The 13204-nt window shown below is 40.1% G+C and overlaps 1 non-coding gene across 1 annotated transcript; it reads right to left on the bottom strand.

The window, feature by feature from the left end:
• Positions 1–11010: 11010 nt before the first annotated feature.
• On the bottom strand, positions 11011–11118 carry LOC123631104. Its single transcript, XR_006732979.1, has one exon. It is a non-coding gene; the product is annotated as a U6 spliceosomal RNA (small nuclear RNA).
• Positions 11119–13204: the final 2086 nt, after the last annotated feature.

Raw genomic sequence — 13204 nt, forward strand, 5'->3', positions numbered from 1 at the left:
GCGACACTTGGATTGTGACCAGTACAGTTTGGAGAGGGCAAGTGCCAGCGACTCAGATCCGCTTTTCCTTTTCTTCTCCCTCTTCCAAGGGGATTATCTAATAGCCTGTTTACGCAAGTAGCTCTTGCTTGCTCTAATAATAGTCCGTGCGCCTGAATCAGCCTGGTCACCACCGCCTGTCACACACAGTCCTCAGCTGCGTCCATGACTGGCAGGGTTGGCTTTCGGCGCTACCTGGAAACCTCTAAGAATGTGCAGGGTGATCTGTGATTTTAATTTTAGCCATGTGTGATGTGAGAGAGCTTCTATTTATCTACGCTGACCTGTCTTTAAAACACACAGTATAATGACGACAGGAATTCCAGAGGAAAACTTCCGAATGAATATCTATACAAGAGTGGTTTAAATATACTCATATAAAGTGTAGAATGCTATCATTACTGCTATGCATGTGATCAATTTGCTGACATAATTGAGACAAATATCTGAATAGATGAAAACTTACTCAATGGGCTTTTGGGGGCTGATAATGTTCAGTTTCTTGATCTAGGTGCTGGTTAGGTAAGTATGTTCAGTTTTTGAAAAGTCACTGGGTCCAAGACTCACAATATGTGCCCCTTTTCTGTATTGCATTAAACGTCCACAGTTTTAAACACTATTTAATCTGGGTATTTTAGGGGAAAAAATGAGCAATTGCAATAGTATACCATATGCACATGACAATACATATTTGAGCTATATAAAAGATCAAGTAATTTTTGAAAATTTTACAACGTCAAGTCCAGTAGACCTAAATCTCTCACTTAACGGGGCCATGGGCTATTTTACCTTTTCCAGCTTTTCTCCAAAAAACAAAAATAACAGTTCTCATCTCCTCACAATTATAGAGATGTAATAAATCGAGCTTTAAAATAATCTTCTCAGCTGGGCGTGGTGGCTCACGCCTGTAATCCTACCACTCTGGGAGGCCGAGGCAGAAGGATCACTCAAGGTCAAGAGTTCGAGACCAGCCTGAGCAAGAGCAAGACCCTGTCTCTACTAAAAAATAGAAAGAAATTATCTGGACAACTAAAAACATATATAGAAAAAATGAGCCAGGCATGGTGGCGCATGACTGTAGTCCCAACTACTCGGGAGGCTGAGGCAGTAAGATCGCTTGAGCCCAGGAGTTTGAGGTTGCTGTGAGCTAGGCTGACGCCACGGCACTCTAGCCAGGGCAACAGAGCGAGACTCTGTCTCAAAAAAAAAAAAAAAGTAAAATAATCTTCTCTTCAGGCACATGCATTTTGTTGTGAATTTCCACACATTTTTGGGAAAGTTGGAGTACAAACTGGTATAAACTCTTTGGCAATATCTATAAAAATACAAAATGTCCATGAATTTGATCAAGTAACTGTGCTTTCAGAGTTATCCTGGAAATACGCTGAGAAGTCTATAGTTTTTTGATATTTACTTATTCATATACTCAACATTCAACTGATATTTATTAAATACCTGCTATGCGGTAGGTGCAGGGCTGGGTTCCGGGTAATATATTAGAGAACAAGACAGCTGCGGTCCCAGCTCTGGAGGGCTCTGTTACAAAGTCTATACGCCAGCAGGACACATAGATATCAAATGGCAAATCACACAGTTTATGACTTTATTACACATTTAATTTAAAACTACAAAAGACACCAATGACAAATTATTCAGCTTATTATTTCATTTCAATGAAGAAGCACAGGCCACTCTGAGAACAAGCAATTAAAGGACCGGGGCCAGTCTGGAGATAGGAAATAGAGGAAAGTCTGAAACAACACAGAGTTCATGATCTGGGAAAGGTTAGTACATTCTGGAAAATCTGCAAATAGAATCATATATAGTTGTCATAAAGAATTAGGTAATCATTGAACAGAAGCAATGAGAATGGGGAAAAAAAGAATTAGGTAATCATATGGCATGCAAGTAAGTCCAAGGTAAATTGCAAATTTGAAAAAATGTTGCAAAACTATGTGGTATGGCATTATCCTATTTTTGTAAATGAAAATCATTATAATGCAGTTATATATAAGAAAACATTGAGAGTGTGTGTATGTGTGTGGCTGACTAGTCCCCATAATCTATTCTTACCTTTTGCCTGAGTGTCTGTGTAGACATTTCCCAGCCTTCCTTGCAGTTAGGTGTGGTCAAGTGACTAAGTTCTTTTTTTTTTGTTGTTGTTGTTTTTTTCTTATGTACCTCATCTGATCAACAGGCAGACTAAGTTCTTAGAATGTTGCTTAGAGTGGTATGTTACTCCAGGTCCACGAACAGCGGGCATACCTCCTCCACTTTCTCTTCCTCCTTCCACCAGCTGGAACCTGGCCTTGATGGTGACCCGTCTATAACCACGCAGACAATGGCAGCACCCTAGGGATGGGAGAACAATGACTTGGAAGGAACCTGAGTCCTTGAATGACTGTATGGAGCAGAATTTTCCTCACAGCCTAGACCTCTCATCTTAGCATTGTTTTTTTAAAAAAAACAAAACTTTATTTTGTTGAGTAGCTTTAGGTTTACAGAAATGTTGAAAGAAAGGACGAGAGTTCCCATAGACCCCTAACTCCCTTCCCAGTTTCATTTATCATTAATATCTTCCATTAGTGTGGCACATTTGTTATAATTATGGGGCAATATTGATACATTATTATTAAATAAAGCCCGAAGTTTACATTAGGGTTCACTGTGTTGTACATTCTGTGGGTTTTGGCAAATGTATAATGACATGTATCCATCATTAGAACATCATACAGAATTGGCTGAGTGTGGTGGCTCACGATGGTGATCCCAACACTTTGGGAGACCAAGCAGGGAGGATCACGTGAGATCAGGAGTTTGAGACCAGACTGGGCAACATAGCATGACCCTGTCTCTACAAAAATTGAAAAAAAAAGAACACACAGAATATTTTCATTGTCTTAAAAATCCTCTGTGCTCCACCTATTGATCCTCCCTCCCCCCAAACCCCTGCGATCATTGATCTTTTTTTGCCTTGTATAGAATGTCAGGTAGTTAGAATCATACAGTATGTAAACTTTTCTCACCTTAGCATTTTTCATGAGAGAACAATAAGCCTCTGAGTTTTTAAAGCCACCTAGTCTTTTTGTCCTAATTAAGTTAGTATGGACAAAACAAATTTAGAGGACTGTATACTACATTGACAGGTATGTCATCTCTAAATGGGGTTACAAAGGACTGTCACTTGGGATACTTATTTCTATTGTATTTGAATTTATTTTTTTTTTTTTTAGAGATGATGTTTTGCTACGTTGCCCAGGCTAAAGTGCAGTGTCTGTTCGCAGGCACGATCATAGCTCACTGCAGCCTCAAATTCCAGGGCTCAAGTGATCCTCCTGCCTCAGCCTCCTGGGTAGCTGGGACTACAGGCATTCGTGACTGCACCTAGCTTATAATGTTTGAATTTTTAATGGTTGTCATTTTGTGGCTGGATAAATATGTTCACAGCACATTTAAAAAAAAATGTTTAGAGATGGGGTCTCGTTCTGGAGTGCAGTGGTGCGATCATAGCTCACTGCAACCTCGAACTTCTGGGCTCAAGGAATTATCCTGCCTCAGCCTCGGCCTCCTAAGTAGGTAGGACTACAGGTGCACACTACCACACCCAACTAATTTTTATTATTTTTTTAGAGATGGGGTCTCATTATGTTGCCCAGGTTACTCTCAAACTCCTGGCCTCGAGTGATCCTCCCACCTCAACTTCCCGAGTCACAGGATTACAGGTGTGAGCCTGCCATGGCTGACCACAATACATTTTAAAATTGTCATCTTAAACTAAACTTGGAAGGATCAGAAATAATCATGATGTTCCTATGGGTTTAATATATAGTGCTATTATAACCTATCAACAGGCAGTATACAACTGAGGCCAAAACATGCAAATATGACTCCATCTATGTGTGTAAATAACTTAGGGCCAAAAAGCAATACTAAGAAAACACTACTTTCAGAGAAATTAAAATAAGATTAAGCTATACAGTGAAAAGCTGGAGATCCAGGCAGGTAAACCTTCACTGACCCTAGGCAAATTAACTCCAAAGGCTTAGACCTGGGCCACAGTCACTTACAGTGATTTTTTAGATGGTTATGCAGAAACCAATCTTAACCTGGGATCCAGGCCTGTATAGTCCCAGTGGTGAGGGTTAGTGGCATGAACCAGTTGCCCCACAGAACAGATGTTTAATTGTGTCCAGATTATTCAAGAAATGTGCATATGCACCACGATTTTGCAAATTCTCTGTGTCTCAAAATTTCCTGACTTTAAAGAATTTATTTGTTTGTTCTGAATTCTATAAGGCTGGCTAGCTGTGTGTTGCATTAAAGGCACTCAAAAGAGAAAAATACTCATTAAGATTGTTGATATTTGTTGATGTTTGTTAATAGCTTTTGATGGGCCAAGCACAGTACTAAACAAGTTTTACGTGGATCATCTCATATAATCCACATAACGTAAGAGGTAGATACTAATATTAAACCCATGTCAACCCTCCCAGCAACCCTGTGAGGTGGTTACTATTCTAAGAACCATTTCATGAAGAAAGAGCTTTCCCAAGGACACACAGCAAGTAAATGGGAAGAGGCCAGGTTTGAACTCAGGTTGGTTATATTCATAATTCCAAGCTTGAACTCTTAACCACGCTGCTATATCTGTTTACTATAAGAAAAACAAGGGAAAAGCTCTCAGGGACTCGAGAAGTGAAACACCCAATCACAGAAGCATAAAGCTGCATAGACCTTAGTGATCTCTAGACCAACTTCTTGATTGTTCAGATAGGGAAACTCAGTCATACCAGCTCTTGGTCTCATGCTTAGTAGCAGAGCTAAGAGACCAGGGCAGGGCTTCCTGACTCTCAGGCCAGTTGTTTTTCCATTTGACTCTATACCTGTGTGGTGGCATTAGATGTGTACCTGCCTACAGGAGGATGCTCGTAACCCTTCCATTGCTGGTGGAGGAAACTAAGCTTTTCTTCATAAGCACAATCAGTTCCTGATCTCCTGCCCTTCTCTTTGTGGCTCTCTGAGCAAGAATTCCATGTCTCACGTTTTTACGGAAATATACCCATCATTTTCAAGTATCGTTTTAAAATTTTCTAAATGCATAATCTAGACATCAGATGCTAGACTAAGAGCAAGTGGTTGCCATGGCATTCAAGACAGCATCCACAGCGCACAAACATCTTCCTAATATAGAGTTTCTAATAAAAATAGAAAGCCAGGAGAAGTGAATTCAGGTAGGGTGCGGGGACTGAAAAAATAAAACTGAAAATATTTCATTATGTTTTTTTACTGTTTTCAAAACCATTATTTCAGCTGCTGCCAATATCATAGCAGTCATCATCTCTACTCGCACGACTGGCATTTGCCTCTGTTTATTTGGAGCATCTGAGGCCTGGGTCACTGTTAGCTATAAATAGATGATCTTCAAAATTGATTATTGATCAGTTACACAGGGCAAATGCTCGGTCACTAAACTTGCACGTGTTGTCAGGGTACAAAAGGGAATATCACGGGCTGGCTGCAAGGAAAGGACTTTCAAATCATCTGATCCATACCCCTCCACGCAAATACACACACACACACACACACACACACCTTTTGCTACAGGGAATGACAAGATACCCAATTGCATCACTGACTAGTATGTCTTTTTAGAGACCCTTCTATGGATTCCTGAGGATAAAATTCTGGGAAAGGTAATAGTAATCCCTGAACACCCCCTATGAATACAGATTGTCATTTGCCATCACGGTCCCTCTTTTGTCTTCCCTGAGAAAGAAAAGAAAGAAGAGGAGCCCCTGGCATTCAGGAGCTGGCCTGGCATTTACACCCAGGTCCTGTTGTTCTGCTCTTAGACAGAAACAATCTCACGGAATAGCAAACTCCGAAAAGGTTATTCTAAGGTCATGACAAAATAAGACAAAGAAAGGCCACTTCATAGTTTTAGTTTAAGCACAGACAAAACAAGGCCACTGTATGACCCACAAAATACCATGCTTTTCCCCTCCCTTGCCCAGTGACGGCTGCTGCTTTGTCCAGTCGCAGAACTACCTCCACTTTCCAGCTGCATTCAATGCAGGGCGAACCCCAATAGCTTCAGGCCCTTTCCCAAGTCACACAACCAGCTTCCTCCATCCAGAGTCTTCTAACACCCTCTTATTGAGACCCCACAATTCCACATGGTGTGTGTTCTCGATGCAGTGAGCCATAAACCAACTTACTCAACTGCAGGTGTGTTCCTGGTGGTCTTGGGATGGCGGAAATTGATCCCCTCATAGCGTGTACTAAATGTTTCAATTATTTTATCTGTTTCTTTTCCTCCTATGCCTCAACTAGCAGCTAAGCTTCCAGAGAACAGAGACCAGGTCTGCCCTATTGTCAATTCTATTCAAGGTACCTAGTCCTCATCTGGAGTAGAAGAGATGTTCAATATTTGCTGAATAACTGAATGAACACGTGGGGGAGATGCATATTCCCTGATTTCCTCGCATCTCTTCTATTTCCAGGAAGCCAGGTTACAGAGGCTGCTATCAGGCTGTGGGCAGGAACTCGCCTCTCATAACTATTGGTGTACACTGGAAAACACGGAAAAGCACTTTGTAAATCACACTGGATCTTGTATCATCACTCTTAGCGGTTATGACAATCGTGTCCTCCAGCACTTGGATTTCAACTGTTCCCACCTGCTGTGAAGATGTTCGATTATCTCTCCCTCCTATATTCTATTATCTTTTTTCTTTCTTTCCTTTTTTTTTTTTTTTTTGAGACAGAGTCTCACTCTGTTGCCCAGGCTAGAGTGCCGTGGCGTCAGGCTCGCTCACAGCAACCTCAAACTCCTGGGCTCAAGCGATCCTCCTGCCTCAGCCTCCTAAGTAAGTAGCTGGGACTACAGACATGCACCACCAGGCCTGGCTAATTTTTTACATATATATTTTTAGTTGTCCAGCTAATTTCTTTCTATTTTTAGTAGAGACGGGAGTCTCGCTCTTGCTCAGGCTGGTCTTGAACTCCTGAGCTCAAACGATCCACGCGCCTCGGCCTCCCAGAGTGCTAGGATTACAGGCGTGAGCTACTGTGCCCGGTCTCTATTATTTTTCTACTGTGCCTGGTCTCTATTATTTTTAAAATAAGTTTTCTTGTTGTGCTCTCTGATCACAAAAGCAATACCTACATATTTTGGTATTTGAAAATGTTGAAAAACATAGACAAATAGAAAGAAGAAAATAAACCCACGTCCTATTCTCAACGCAAACTCCTTTCCCCCAAACTCAAGTTTATTCTACCTACTGGTTTGGAAGTTAAAGCTCACTATTTCAGTATTTAGAGATTGAAAGGAAAAAATGCAAAGTATATTAAGTGGTTAAGAAAGGAATTGTGAAGGTATTTGGTGAGGGCACCCAGGAGTGCTGGAATCCTGCCTTGCCAATAGCCTATTACCTTTTTCTGACTCTAAGGGCCCCTCAGCCTTCAGTAATGGCCACAGGAAACAAGGTTTCTCTTTATTACTTGCGCCTGAGTTGCTGAGAACCTGGGTGAAGCTGGATTTAAGTTTGCAGTTAGGCTAGAAAGACAGGATGTGTGGGGGCGGAGGGAGAGGTCTGCGTAGAAGGCAGTGGTATACTATACATCCGTATTTTTTTTCTCCTACCCCCAGGCTTTTTACCACTTTTCGCTACCAAAGACCCCTCTTTCATCCTTGGTGGAAATTCCTTTTATTCTCTTTCCCAGTGGATTGTACTTCTTTGAACAAGTTCATCTGGCCAAAATGCTTATATTGGGACATTTGTTTCAATTGTGTATATCTTTTTTCTCTTGCAAAATCAAGCCATCTGTTTATCAAATAAAAGTAATTATCAAAAGTTTAGCATATAAAGACAGTGTGGTGGCATGTGCCTGTAGTCCCAGCTACTCAGGAGGTTGAGGTAGGAGGACTGCTTAAGCCCAGGGATTCGAGGCTGCAGTGAGCTATGATCACAACTGTGAATAGCCACTGCACTCCAGCCTGGGCAACATAACGAGACCCCATCTCTTAAAAAAAAAAAAAGTCTAATCTAAAAGCTGCATATATCAGTGTCATGGTTCTGATGCTAATAAGCAAAAAAAAAAATGTTAGTCACCAACAATCAAGTGTGTGAGTAATAAACAGACATTTTAGCCTATTCACTGCTATTATTGCACATAAAATTTAACAGTCATTCTCTACTTATGGATGATAATTATGTGTTAGATTGATAAAATTTGTGTTGTTAAAACTCTAACATGTCATAACACCCCGGTAACCATCTGGTTTGTGTAATAAATCCCAGAATTCTCTATGATGTCATCGGCAGCCAATGAGAGCTTCTGCTGACACGTAGTCACCCCACTAAATAACTGTTTACTTCACTCCATGTGCCAGACACGTATGTGAAAGATGAATGAAACCGTCCTTTTCTGGGGGTCTTATGGTGAATTACCAGTGTGACAACCACACTGTTGATATATTCCAATAAAAGCAAAGAAATTGGTACTTAACTAGTTGGTGCAACCTTAGGAAACTATGATTTGATTCATCTTTTTAAAATGTTAAAAGCAGCTCTAAATCCCCATTACTATCTTCCTGGACTCCTGGTGGGGAAAAAAAGTGCTCATGTCACCAAATTCAGCAATATAGAGGCTGTGACACCAATGTCTCAGTGAGTTACAACCTCTATTCTCAATTTTGTTACGGATTGCCTGTGGTTTTTAAAATGTCTTAGACATGTAAAACTCCTAGTTTTCAGTTACAAAGTGAGAAGAAACATAATAAACTATTTTAAACTTGTGAAACACATCTGAATTAAGTGGTGTTGCTTCTGAAGTGAAGTGATTGTTTCTAAGTGTCAAAGTAGGTCTCCAGATGTTAAAGTGCTTATCGTTTTTCTTAGGATGGTCTTGGGTGTAAAAGCCCAGCTATCACCAGCATAAACTTAAAGCTACTTTTTAAATTAAAATCCTATCTAAGAACTTCATGTATTAGGAGCCCACCTTCTGTTCCTCACAAATGTCATTACTCCAGTCCCTTAGGTATCTGAACAATTAACGGTGGATCTATCTCAACTAGATAAATATGACATTTATAGAATAATACACTCTCCTGTCAGCTGTGCAGGGTTTTCTGATGGGTCTTAGAAAGTTCACTCAGAAAAAGCACCGAAAGTTCTTCAGAATCAACACAAATTAGACTCACCTTCATCACAAAAATCTATTTATGAGACTAAACGGAATCTACTTTCTTCCCAGGGAAGACCTTGGACTTAAAAGGGCAGTAATGGCCCAGCAATAAAGAGTATGTCTTCTGCAATAGCATTGCCTCAGGTTCAAGTTCCTGCCCTGCCACTTACTGTATGTTCCATGCCTCAGTTTCCTCATCTGCAAAGTGGTGATAAGAATAGTACCTACCTGATAAAGCGATTGCAAGGTTGAACTGAGCAAATATGTGTAAAGTTCTTAGAACAGTGCTTGGAACATACCTAAGGGCTTAATAAATATTAGTCATTATTATGTGGTTTTATTCAAAAGTGTTCTGTTAAAAATGATGTTTCCTTAGATCATGGTAATCAGATAACTTCCCAAGCAGTAGCTTGAGAAAAGGGCTCCCTCCAAAATGGTTTTGTTTGTTTGTTTTTAAATAAAGATCATTTGATCTTATTTCATTATTGAGTAAACAGAGAGCCACTAGAGTGCCTTTCTCCCTAGAGGGTTTTTCAGTAATGTCAAAATTGCCTTGTGGGCAGGCGTGGTGGCTAACACCTGTAATCCTAGCACTCTGGGAGGCCGAGGCAGGAGGATTGCTCGAGGTCAGGAGCTCGAGACCAGCCTGAGCAAGAGCAAGACCCCCGTCTCTACTAAAAACAGAAAGAAATTAGCTAGATGACTAAAAATATATAGAAAAAATTAGCCGGGCATGGTGGCGCATGCCTGTAGTCCCAGCTACTCGGGAGACTGAGGCAGGAGGATCCCTTGAGCCCAGGAGTTTGAGGTTGCTGTGAGCTAGGCTGACACCACGGCACTCTAGCCTGGACAACAGAGTGAGACTCTGTCTCAAAAAAAAAAAAAAAAAAAAAAAAATTGCCTTGTGGTTAAAACTTTGCTTCCTGAGGCTAGCGTTTTTTCCCAAGTATCAAATAATGACTGATAGAATTTATTGATAATACTAAGAATATTCTGTCTTTGAGATCACACTCAGAAGAATCCATTAAACTAATCAATGCATACTTATGGTTGCTGAATCAGGAAGAAGTCCAATACCCCGCGGCTTATGTGGAGGGACCACAGTTTTAGCAATGCTTCTTGACTCATCTTTTATCTTTGAGTCATTTGTAACCGCCCAGACTCTGCCCAAAGTTAATCCTCTTCAGAGAAAACGTCCAAGTAAATGACACGGTGTGGTATTTTTGAGTCTCTGACCTCACTCGAAGAGCCAGAGATAGAGACAATCTCTCCCTGGAAAAAAGAAAAAGAGGAAAAGGAAAAGTACATCAAAAACAAGCCATACAGAAAAAGAGATGTTGCTATTTTCCACAAACTATTTGGAGAAGGTTTGTTTCTCTCTCCTTGAGTTCTTTTGTTTTCTCAGCTCAGCTCTGGAGGAGCGTGAGTGCTTGGGAGGGGAAGGAGAGATCACATTCAGATTTTTTGTAAAAGATAGAGTTAGCAATTTTAAAATGTTTAGCCAGAAGCTATTTTAATGAGTGATAAATCCTTACACTAGGGAGACTTAGAAGTTTTGCAGTACAAGCCAATTCAGTACAGTGTAGGGTAGGATGTCTTATGTCTTATGGAAGGATAATAAAAATAACTTGACTATACTTGGAGGATTCCTCCAATCTCTCTCTAGAGATTGCTTCGGTTAGGCTCTAAATTTTGGAGCAGTAATCTCTGACATTCAGAAGGAAGAAGCAGCAAAATGTGCATTTAGTGACTTTTTTTTGTTGTTGTTGTTTGTTTGTTTAAAAAAATATGGAATGCTTCACAAATTTGCGTGTCATCCTTGTGCAGGGGGCCATACTAATCTTCTCTGTATCGTTCCAGTTTTAGTATATGTGCTGCCAAAGCCAGCGCTAGTGACTTGGTTTTCGAGAGAAAAATAGAAAGGCTGAACTTGATTCACTCAGGTTCAAGGAACATTTTAAGAAACACCTAGAGGCTGGGAAGCATGGGGGAAGGAGGGGACAGAGACAGATTTGTTAAAGGATACAAAATTACAGCTAGATAGGAGGATACTTTCTCGAGTTCTATAGCACTGTGAGATGACTGTAGTTAACAACAATATATAGTTTCAAATCAATAGAAGGAGGATATTGAACATTCTGGGTCGGGTGCGGTGGCTCACGCCTGTAATCCTAGCACTCTGGGAGGCTGAGGCAGGAGGATAGCTCGAGGTCAGGAGTTCGAAACCAGCCTGAGCAAGAGCGAGACCCTGTCTCTACTAAAAAATAGAAAGAAATTATCTGGACAACTAAAAATCTGTATAGAAAAAATTAGCCAGGCATGGTGGTGCATGCCTATAGTCCTAGCTACCCAGGAGGCTGAGGCAGGATTGCTTGAGCCCAGGAGTTTGAGGTTGCTGTGAGCTAGGCTGATGCCACAGCACTCTAGCCCGGGCAACAGAGCAAGACTCTGTCTCAAAAAAAAAAAAAAAAAAATAGAAGGAGGGTATTGAACATTCTGAAGACAAACAAATGATAAATTTTCGAGATGATGGATATGTTAATTACTCTGATCTGATCATCATACATTACGTGTATCAAAACATCACTATGTACTCCATGAATATGTATGATTATTATATGTTAGGTAAAAAAGAAAATAAAGGAAAATAAATAAGGCCAGTTAAAGGAATGAGACACATTTTGAGGAAGGAGGAAAGAGAATGAAAAAGTTCTGGAGACGAGAGAGAGGAAATCTTGTGTTATGAAGACACAAATAACAGAGAAAAAAGACATCCGGAGGAAAAGCATCAAAGAGAGGTAGAGGCTGGGAGAATAGAGACTTGACCTAGGAGTTATTTCCACTGGGTGTTGATAATATTTTTACTAATATATTCTTTTAAAACAGCTTTATTGAGATACAATTCCAATGCCATGAAGTCTACTGGTTTAGGCATACATTTGATGTTTTTTATAGTCTTACAGAATTGTGCAACCATCACCATTCTCTAATTTTAGCACACTTCATCACTCTAAAAAGAAACCTTGTACCCAATAGCAGCACCCACTTCCTCATTCTCCCTCCAGCCCTAGGCAACCACTAATCTACTTTCTGTCTCTGTGGATTTGCCAATTCTGAACTATTTCGTATAAATGGGATCCTATAAACGTGGTTATTTGTGACTGATTTCTTGCACTTAGGTTAATGTTTCTGAGGTCCATCCATGTTGTAACGTGTATCGCTACTTTTGTTTTATTGCTGACTAATATTCCCTTGTGCCATATATCACATTTTATTTATTCATGCATCATTTGATGGATATTTGGGTTGTTTCCAGGTTTTGGATATTATGAATAATGCTGCTATGAACATTTGTGCCAAAGTTTCTGTCTGTACGTATGTTTTCAGTTCTCTTTCATATATAGCTAGGAGTAGAATCCCTGGGTCATATGGTAAGTCTATATTTATCCTTTTGAGGAACTACCAAATTGTTTTCCAAAGTGGAAACTTTACATTCTCACCTATAATGTATGAGGGTTTGAATTTCTCCACATGTTTGTCGGCATGTGTTATTGTCTTTTTTAAAATTTTGAGACAGAATTCACATACAGTGTCCTCATTTAAAATGTCTAGTATATTCACAATTGTCAACCATCACCATAACCAATTTTAGAGCATCTTTATCATCCCCAAAAGAAACCCATACTCATTTGCAGTCACTTTTTATTTCCCCCTACTTTTCCCTCCCCAAGCCTTAGGCACCAGCTACTACCCTACTTTTTGTCTCTATAGATTTGTAGGTTTCTGATTATAGACAGTCCAGCGGGTAAGAAGTTGTATCTAATTGTGGTTTTCATTGACATTTCCCTTTAGATGAACGGTGTCGAGCATCTTTTCATGGGCTTGTTAGCCCCTCCTATGTTCCCCTTTGGGGAAATGTTTATTAAAGTCCTTTTCTCATTTTAAAATTTTGGGTTGTCTTTTTGTTGAATTGCAA

This window comes from Lemur catta, chromosome 1 (genome assembly GCF_020740605.2).
Source record: "Lemur catta isolate mLemCat1 chromosome 1, mLemCat1.pri, whole genome shotgun sequence".
Taxonomy (NCBI): domain Eukaryota; kingdom Metazoa; phylum Chordata; class Mammalia; order Primates; family Lemuridae; genus Lemur; species Lemur catta.